This window comes from Canis lupus, chromosome 5 (genome assembly GCF_048164855.1).
Source record: "Canis lupus baileyi chromosome 5, mCanLup2.hap1, whole genome shotgun sequence".
Taxonomy (NCBI): Eukaryota; Metazoa; Chordata; class Mammalia; order Carnivora; family Canidae; genus Canis; species Canis lupus.
Window position 1 is genome coordinate 22,645,878 of NC_132842.1, and position 8,426 is coordinate 22,654,303.

The window sequence follows — 8,426 nt, forward strand, 5'->3', positions numbered from 1 at the left end:
GTTTAAATAAATATTAAATAAATAAAATCTTAAAAAAAATTATGAATGGGGACCTGCCTGCCTAGGTATTAAAACACACTTGTAAGCAACAGTAATTTAATTGGGCTGATACTGGCCCAGAGTAGACACTCAATGGAATGGAATAGAAAGCCCAGAAAGAGACTCATTTATATATTGAAGTTACTTTATGATTGAGGCAGAATTTTATTTCACATCAGTTAGGAAAGGGTGTACAATTCAGTGAAAAGTTTTGGGGCCACTGGATCTAACCAAATACATATTCCTCTACCTAACACCATGTGTGAGACTGACTGCCAAATTTATTAAAGTGTTCACATAAAAATAAAACTATAAAAAAAAAACTATAGAAGTATTAGAAGAAAGTATAATGGAATATTTTTATAATCCTGGGAACAGGAGGGGCTTTCCTAAACAAGACATCTAATTCAAAATCTATAATAAAGAAAACTGGCAGATAGAACTGGTGAAAATTAAATGTTTTTGCACAAAAAAATTTGTAAAGGTCAAAAGGAAAGTAAGATCTACATGTATAGCAGCAAATGAATAATACCTACATTGCATACATGTCTTACATACATGTCTACATCATAAAATATCTATATCAATCCAATAAAAAAGAACATACGTAACAGGCAGTTCGCAGAAGGAGAAATACAAATGGCCCATCAATATGTGGAGAGATGCTCAATGTCACTAGTATCAGCAAAAGGCAAATTAAGATGAGGTAATTTATGCAAATATTCACAAAGCAAAGCTTAAATAGATTGATAATAGCTATTATTGGTGAGGATGTGGAGAAATAGGTACTATTACATAGACACCTTTGGTGGGAGTGCAAGTTGGTAAACCCAACTTTGAGACACACACACCTTCACACCCTCTGGAATGAAGATGATCAAAAAGACAAAGAGGTATTGATAGGAGACTGGTGAGACTATAACATGGTACAGCCACTTTGGAAAAGCCTGGGAGTTTCTTAGCATGTCAAACATAGATCTATTATGACTCAGCAATTCTGCTTCTAAGTATATACCCCCAAAACAAAGTCTTGCACACATGTTTGCAGCAACATTATTCATAGTGGCTAAAAAGTGGAAATGACCCAAATGTCTATCAGCCATTTGGTGGATAAGCAACAGGTTGCTGTATCCCTACAGTGGAATATTACTGAGCAATAAAAAGGAGCGAAATACTGATACATGGATAAACCTCAAAAACATCATGCTAAGTAAAAAAAAGGCAAATACCAAGGACCACATAGTGTATGGTTACATTTATATCCAATGTCCAGAAGAGAGAAAGGAAGTACAGTAGTGGTTGTCTAGGGCAGGGGGCAGGTATGATGGGTTGGGGAGCCACTGCAAATGGGCATAAAGTGCCTTTTTGGGGGTGATGGAAATGATTTAAAATAAAATCGTGGTGCTGGTGGCACAACACTTTAAATATGCTAATGATCATTAATATAAATATAGTAATACCCACCTAAACTTTTATGGTATATAATACATCAGTAAAGCTTTTTAACACATACATATCGTGTGACACACAATTAGAGCTCTAGGAATTTGGCCTTCAGGAATATCTATACACACAAAGATTGTTGGTCATTTCTCAGGAGAACAACCCAACTATACAATAGTAGCTTACTAAATTAAGTATAATAATACATCCCTATTTGCTATTATGGACCTATTATATTATGCTACATATATAGAAATAAGACTGAAACTATCCTGTTATACAAAACAGCAAGCTGAGGAACGACACAAAGTATAATCTCATTGACATGAAAAAAATTTTAAAAAAATATATATATAGCCATATAGCCATATAAATGCTTACAGATAGGACCGGGAGTTTATTGATCATGTCAACAGTGGGGAAAGGGAGGGAATTGTGGCCAGAAATAAAAGGGTGCTGCCATGTATATTTTTGTGCAATAAGAATGTGTTCATCAATGACTATTTAAAAGGCCATAAGTCACTTGATGGGATGAGCACTGGGTGTTATGCTATATGTTGGCAAATTGAACTCAAATAAATAAATAAATAAATAGCCATAAGTAGCAGGAGTGCCTGGGTGGTGCAGTCAGTTGAATGTCTAACTCTTGATTTCGGCTCCCGTCGTGATTCAGGGTCATGAGATCGAGCCCTGCACTGGGTTCCCTGCTCAGCACAGAATCTGCTTGGGATTCTCTCTCCCTCTCCTTCTGCCCCTCCTGCTCATGCTCTCTCTCTCTGCAAAATAAATAAATCTTTAAAAAAAAGGGTATTAAAAAGCAAAGAAAAAAGTTGGAAAATGTCTGCTTCATACAAAATTATCTCTTCCAGTTTAAACGCTATTCCTTTCTTTTTTTTTTTTTTTAAAGATTTTATTTATTTATTCATGAAAGACACAGAAAAAGAGAGAGGCAAAGACACAGGCAGAGGGAGAAGCAGGCTCCATCCAGGGAGCCCGATGCGGAACTCGATCCCAGGACTCCAGGATCACGCCCTGGGCCGAAGGCAGGTGCTAAACCACTGAGCCACCCAAGGATCTCCATGCTATTCCTTTCGTGATTGTGCACATGCAGAGCGCAGGTGTGCTGAGAACTCACAGCACAATGATTTCAGTGTTCCACAATAGCAGAGTAAAAGTGAATCTGTTGTAAGAAACTGTCAGGAATCCAATTATTTTAAGCAGACCTGTAATTGATGGAGAGTCCAAGAGAAAAAGGGTCCAGGTAAGGAATAAAGAGAAGCTTAGGCTTCTGTCCTGGTAAGGACGGAACAGAGACGTGAGCCAGGGCTCCCTGTGAGGGATCAGCTCTAGGCTTTGCCATGAAAACAACTCCGCCCTTTACATTTTTGCCCTGCCACCGGGATTTAAGGTAATGTGGTTCCAAGATTAACTACATTTTTCCTCCTATTATTTTTATTGGATGAGGCTAGGGTTCCTGGCAATGTGAGGAAATGCGGTTTGGTAATGAAGTTCTGGCACAAGGTGCACACGGGGCCTTGAGGGAACTCTTGGTTGACCCATCAAGGTCTTCCTGGCACACATTCGCTCTCGGATGATGGTGAAACTTCTGTTCACCTTCTTCCTTGATTCCAGATGGAGCCTTCATCATATTACTCAGAACACTTTCCTTTCTCTTTCTGCTCCTGGATGCTGCTTAAGATTTAAACTTGGGCAAGGGAGCCTGCCAAGGATGGAAGAATGATGATGCCTGGCCTTGTATGGAGGCCCAGTAGGCAGAGGTGGGATAGAGGTGGGCTGAGAATGGAACTCACCAGAAAGAACATAAATGGCAGTGTTATCCGTTCTGACCTCATCATCGAGGCTTGAGGTGCACGCTCCTGGGGACCTCCTTGGTCATTTGTAGATGGCCATTCGAGAGATTCTGGGAAACCATTGCACCTGTGTCAGCCAAGTGCCAACAAGGAGGGAAGCAGCATGATTAAAACATCTGTTGCTAAGCAAGAGTCCAGAATCTTACACAAAGAACTGTGAGCCACTATCGGGCTTCGTAGGTAGACTCTCTGGAGCTAATGGCCACCCCAGGGCCTTAACGAGAACTGTGTAAACTCCAACGAGCAAAGGCGATTCTCTGGCTACTGCAAGTTGGCTTTAATTTGCTGAGTTAGAGCTCTTGTTATCTGGAGACAGCTGTTCCTGTGTGTTCTCTTTCTTCTCATTCTTCTTTCCTTCCTTAATGATTTCCATGTTTCCCAAAGATAAGCAGCCAGATCAATCAGCTAAAATTACTTACCAAATACATCTACCAGATACCTTGCTAGGAGCTGGTTCCAACCCTGGGGCAGTTTATAATCTTGTTCAGAGATAAGGCATTGCCTGAGATGTAATAAATAATAACATGCATTAAATAAAATGCCACATCAACACCTACAAGATGCGAACCATAGGAGCAAATTAAGAAAAGAGAGTAAACACACTAAACCAAATGGCTTTATTGCTGCATTAGATGGTCACATAAATGTTCTCCGAGGGAGGCTGTGAAAAAGAACAGATAATGTTTTAAATTAAACATGAATCTTATTCATCCTTGAGCTTCCTCTCTGCTTCACAGATTCCTCTTCCAAAACTAAGACCAGACAGTTTGAAACCCCTGTTTTTTTGTGAGTACCAGCAACGGGAGAGAGATGGGGCGGGGGATGGCGATCAGCCCACAGCCTCCCCCAGCCCTGATGGTAGTGCTGCCAGGTAACCTCGGTCCTGGTGGCTTTCTGCAGACCTTCCTGGGGTGCTTGAGGTTAGGCTGTGGGTAGTTGAGGTTTGCTCTCTGCATGAAATCTGAGGCACTGTGGGGTTTCCTGTGGCATACTTGGTAACCACCGAGGGGCAGGCTGGCCCCTGGTCCTGAAGTGGCGGCGGGGGGGTGGGGACACAGAAGTGAATGGGGCTCTGGTGAAGCAGGTGTTTCCTGTCGGGGTTGGTGGTACATTTATCACAATGCTCAGTGCTGGGGACACAAGGCTGAACAAAACCATACTCAGGCCCCACCTCTTTGGAGCTGGAAATCTAGTGATGAGGCAACTATTTTTCAAAGAATCACACAAATGAATAGAAATGACAGCTGCAATGAGTGCTCTGAAGCCCCCCCAAAGAAGCAGGAGCCCAGAAAGTTTGAGTGAGTCCACGGGGTGGGTCATGCCAACAAATCGAGCTAACTGGAAACTCGGAACAGTCTAGAAGGCCCTGGATAATCTGACAGGTACAAGGTGGAATGCAATGATTGCCCCTGCTCTTCAGACAAAGGGATTGGATTGTATTTTTTGTATTTTTCAGACAAAGGCCTTGATTGGATGTATAATCAAGACTTGGATAAACTCAAATGTAAGCCATTTGTTTACCCTTATTGAGATGCTATTAGTCATCAAAAATAAGTCTCCTCTCCTGTTTCTCAATAAAACTCATTGTCTTTCCCACTCGCTTTCCTGACTCTCCTTTCAACATAGCAAGACCAAAGAGATACGGTAACTGCTGATCATAACTTACTGAGCCAGGTAAGGTGTTTTTTTTTGTTTTGTTTTGCTTTGGTTTTTTTTGCAAACCTGGAACCTCGAGGCTCTAATGAATCAACATTCCTTTACCTTATTTTCTATAATGGCTTATGTTTCTTACACAAGACCTGGAGGCATCTTGCCAATGTCGTACTTATCCAAGCTGTGCCGGCTTCTTCTGCACTGCTGTTTAAGTTTCCTCCTATCTTATTTTATACCTGGTAGCTTTTGGCTGTGATACGCATGCTCACACACCCCCACCCCCTATTCTGTGATGGGAGCAGTGAGAGGGGCCTCCCTGGGGAGCCCCAGAGAAGCCCCATGAGGGAATGGCAGGTTTGGGTGGTGGCCAGCCCAGGCAGCAGGTGGTAGGAATCCAGAGGTGACTCATTCTTTCCTGAGCCCACTCTCTCTTCTTCTTACTGTGTTCTCACACTTTACTTTGTGTCAGCTCACATTTATTGAGTGCCCACTGTGGGTGCCAGCCAGCATGAAGATAAAACAATGACTAGAACAGGGTCCCCATTCTTGAGCCTATACCCTCTGGAGACTCTGCCAGTAAATAAGCATTCCCAACATGTAAGGAGCCTCCCCTATGTTGACCTTGACCAAGTGGATATGGAAAATATAGGAGCCACAAAAGGACATAGAGATTTTTCAATGAAGCAAGTTCAGATTCAGGTGTCACAAGGAAGTAGCATGGTCTTGTCTGTGTCCCTGCACGAACACAATTACAGGCTCACACACATTTGTATAAGAGTAAAATGCCACGAACCAAAGGCAGCAGCCCATTCCTGATTCTCTGTGGCTTTCTTTCCCTGGCCTGCCACTAATTGTTGGGCTAATTCTCACTGGCTGACAGCAGGAGCCAGGATGTATTTGGGGCTGGCGCCTTCAGTAGAAGGGTGCTTGTGTGTGTGTGTGTGTGTGTGTGTGTGTGTGTGTGTGTCCAGGGGGTAGGGGCTGCTGTCCATACCCAAGACCTGATGGAATTTATATTGGATGTCACTTTGGAGTTTGGAAGACATCGAAGGGGCAATAGAGTAAAGGTTAGGAGTGCAGGTGCTGGTTTAGATTTTAACCCCACCCTACTTTCTAGCTTTGTGATCCTGGGAAAATAAATTCTCTGGCTTGCTACTTCCTCATCTGAAAAATGGGGATAATGAATATACATGCATCATTGTGCTGTTGCAAGCGTGACAGGAGTTAATCCATGCAGAGCACTTGATAAACATTAATAATTATTGTTGCTGTCCTTCATGCTGGGATCTCTATGCTGTGTTTCTGAGGTCTGAGCAAGCACAGGCTCAGTCAGCAGAGATCTGTGTGGGGCAGAATGGTTACAGGACTGTTGCCCACAGAATGAACGCCCCAGGCCAGAGGGCCTTCTAGACAAGACCCTCCACCACATGGTAGGATGTCAAGCCATAACCTACCCATCCCAGATTCCTCTTCTAAAAGCCTCTAGCATTAACCTTTAAAATCCCAAACAGTTCAGGGGCACCTGGGTGGCTCAGTCAGTTAAACATCCGACTCTTGATCTCAGCTCAGGTCTTGATCTCAGGGTCATGAGGTCAAACCCCATGTTGGGCTCCACACTGAGCATGGAGCCTATTGGAAAAAAAAAAAGCGAAACAGTTAAGATCTAAGTTCCAACATGTCATTATGTGAGGAGACACAACACATTTACGCTTTACTGCATAGCGGAGACCTCTTGATGCACTGGCAAGTACTGGAAGCAGTCTGCACAATCCCTTGTTGTTTGGGAAGGGTGGAGACAGGGCCAGGCCATGCGGGGTAAGGCTTGGGGAAGCCATGAAGGAGCCCCAAAGAATCTGGAACAGCAGTGTGAGTGGAGGTGGATGGTGTTGGAGGTGAAGACACATGGGAGTGGGGGGGCTGGTGTTTGGGGCATAACGCCTGGGGCACAGCAGGAGCTCAGTAAATACCTGGCATGAAATGGCAGGTCCTGGAGGGAGGTAGCCCAGGGAACTGGGCGGCCTGAGCCCCGCTGCCCTGCTGGGGGCCTCCCAGCTCCACGGTAGTCAGGGGTGGGAGGAAGGCGGCAGGTGGTGTTGCTGCTCCATCCTCCCGGCCACACCTTCTTCACTCAGAAGAACCCCTCACTTACAGGCTAGTGGGGGTCCAGGCTTCCCCGGGGGGCTCCTGGAGCCGCAGGGCAGCCCAGGGAAACCACTCGCCCTGCCCAGGGTTGGTAGGAAGGTTGGTGACGTTGGGTTTCTGCAACTCGGATTAGCTCCTCTTTGCTAGGGTGTTTTAGTCTAGGGTGCAGAGCGGTGGAGAAGCTTAAATAAACGAAATTCAAGCCCTTGCTTCGGTCTACACGGCCCCTGAGAGGAGCCTGCACTTGCTGCCCTCCCTGGCCTGGAAACGATGCGAGATGCTGCCACCTGGTGTGCATCAGCAGCACTTGTCGCGCTTTTTCATTAGAATTGCAATTATTATTATTAATCATTATTATTATTATTTATTATTATTATCTCTGTTGGACTTAGAATTTTTTGTTAGAATCCTGATCTTTGTTCTTGGCCTCGGGTGACCCGGTGTGCACCAGGCCCCCGCTCAGTTCGCTGCTCCTGGGCGCCCCGCCCCAGCCCGGCCTCCCTGTGGGGCGGCCCGCAGGTCCCCAGTGAGCACCCCCCGCCCCGTTGCTCACCGAGCGCAGGAAGGCTGCCTTCATTCTCTGCTCCCCGCGCCCCCCTTTCCTGGTCCTAGTTCACCCGTGAATCGTGAACCTGAGCGCATAACCGCCTGGCTCACGCGTCTCCCCCTGGCAATGCAGTAGCGGCCCTACCCGCGGGGGACCCGACCCCCGACCCTCCGGGGTGCCTCAGACCGCGACAGCACCGAACCATCTATGGTGTCTTTCCCTCTACATACAGACCTGTTGTAAAGTTTAATTCACAAATCAGGCACAGTAAGCGATTACTAGCTAATGCCAAAATGCAGTTATAACTATAATAAAAGTTACATGAATGGGGTCTCTCCCCAAATGCCCCATTGTGCCCTACTCACCCTTCTTCTTGTGACACGTGAGATGCCCAAATGCCCACGCGATGGCATGAAGGGAGATGAGTGTGGTAGGCGCTGTGACCAGGTTGGTGCCAGGCAACTGCTGTTGGCCTTGTGGCCATGTCAGAAGGGAGGTCACCTGCTTTTGGACCCTTCAGGGGTACTTGAAGCTGCAGAAAGCACAACTGCAGATAAGGGGGAACCACTGTATAATCAAGACCAGTGTTCCCACCATGGGGGCTAGGGCTCCAGTCAAGCTGGCTGGCTTCATCAGGCTGTTGGCGGCTTTCTGGAATACCAGCAGGTGACCTTTACTTCTGCTAAGTGTTTTATCCACTAACGTTCACAGTAACCTTGTTATTGTCTCTT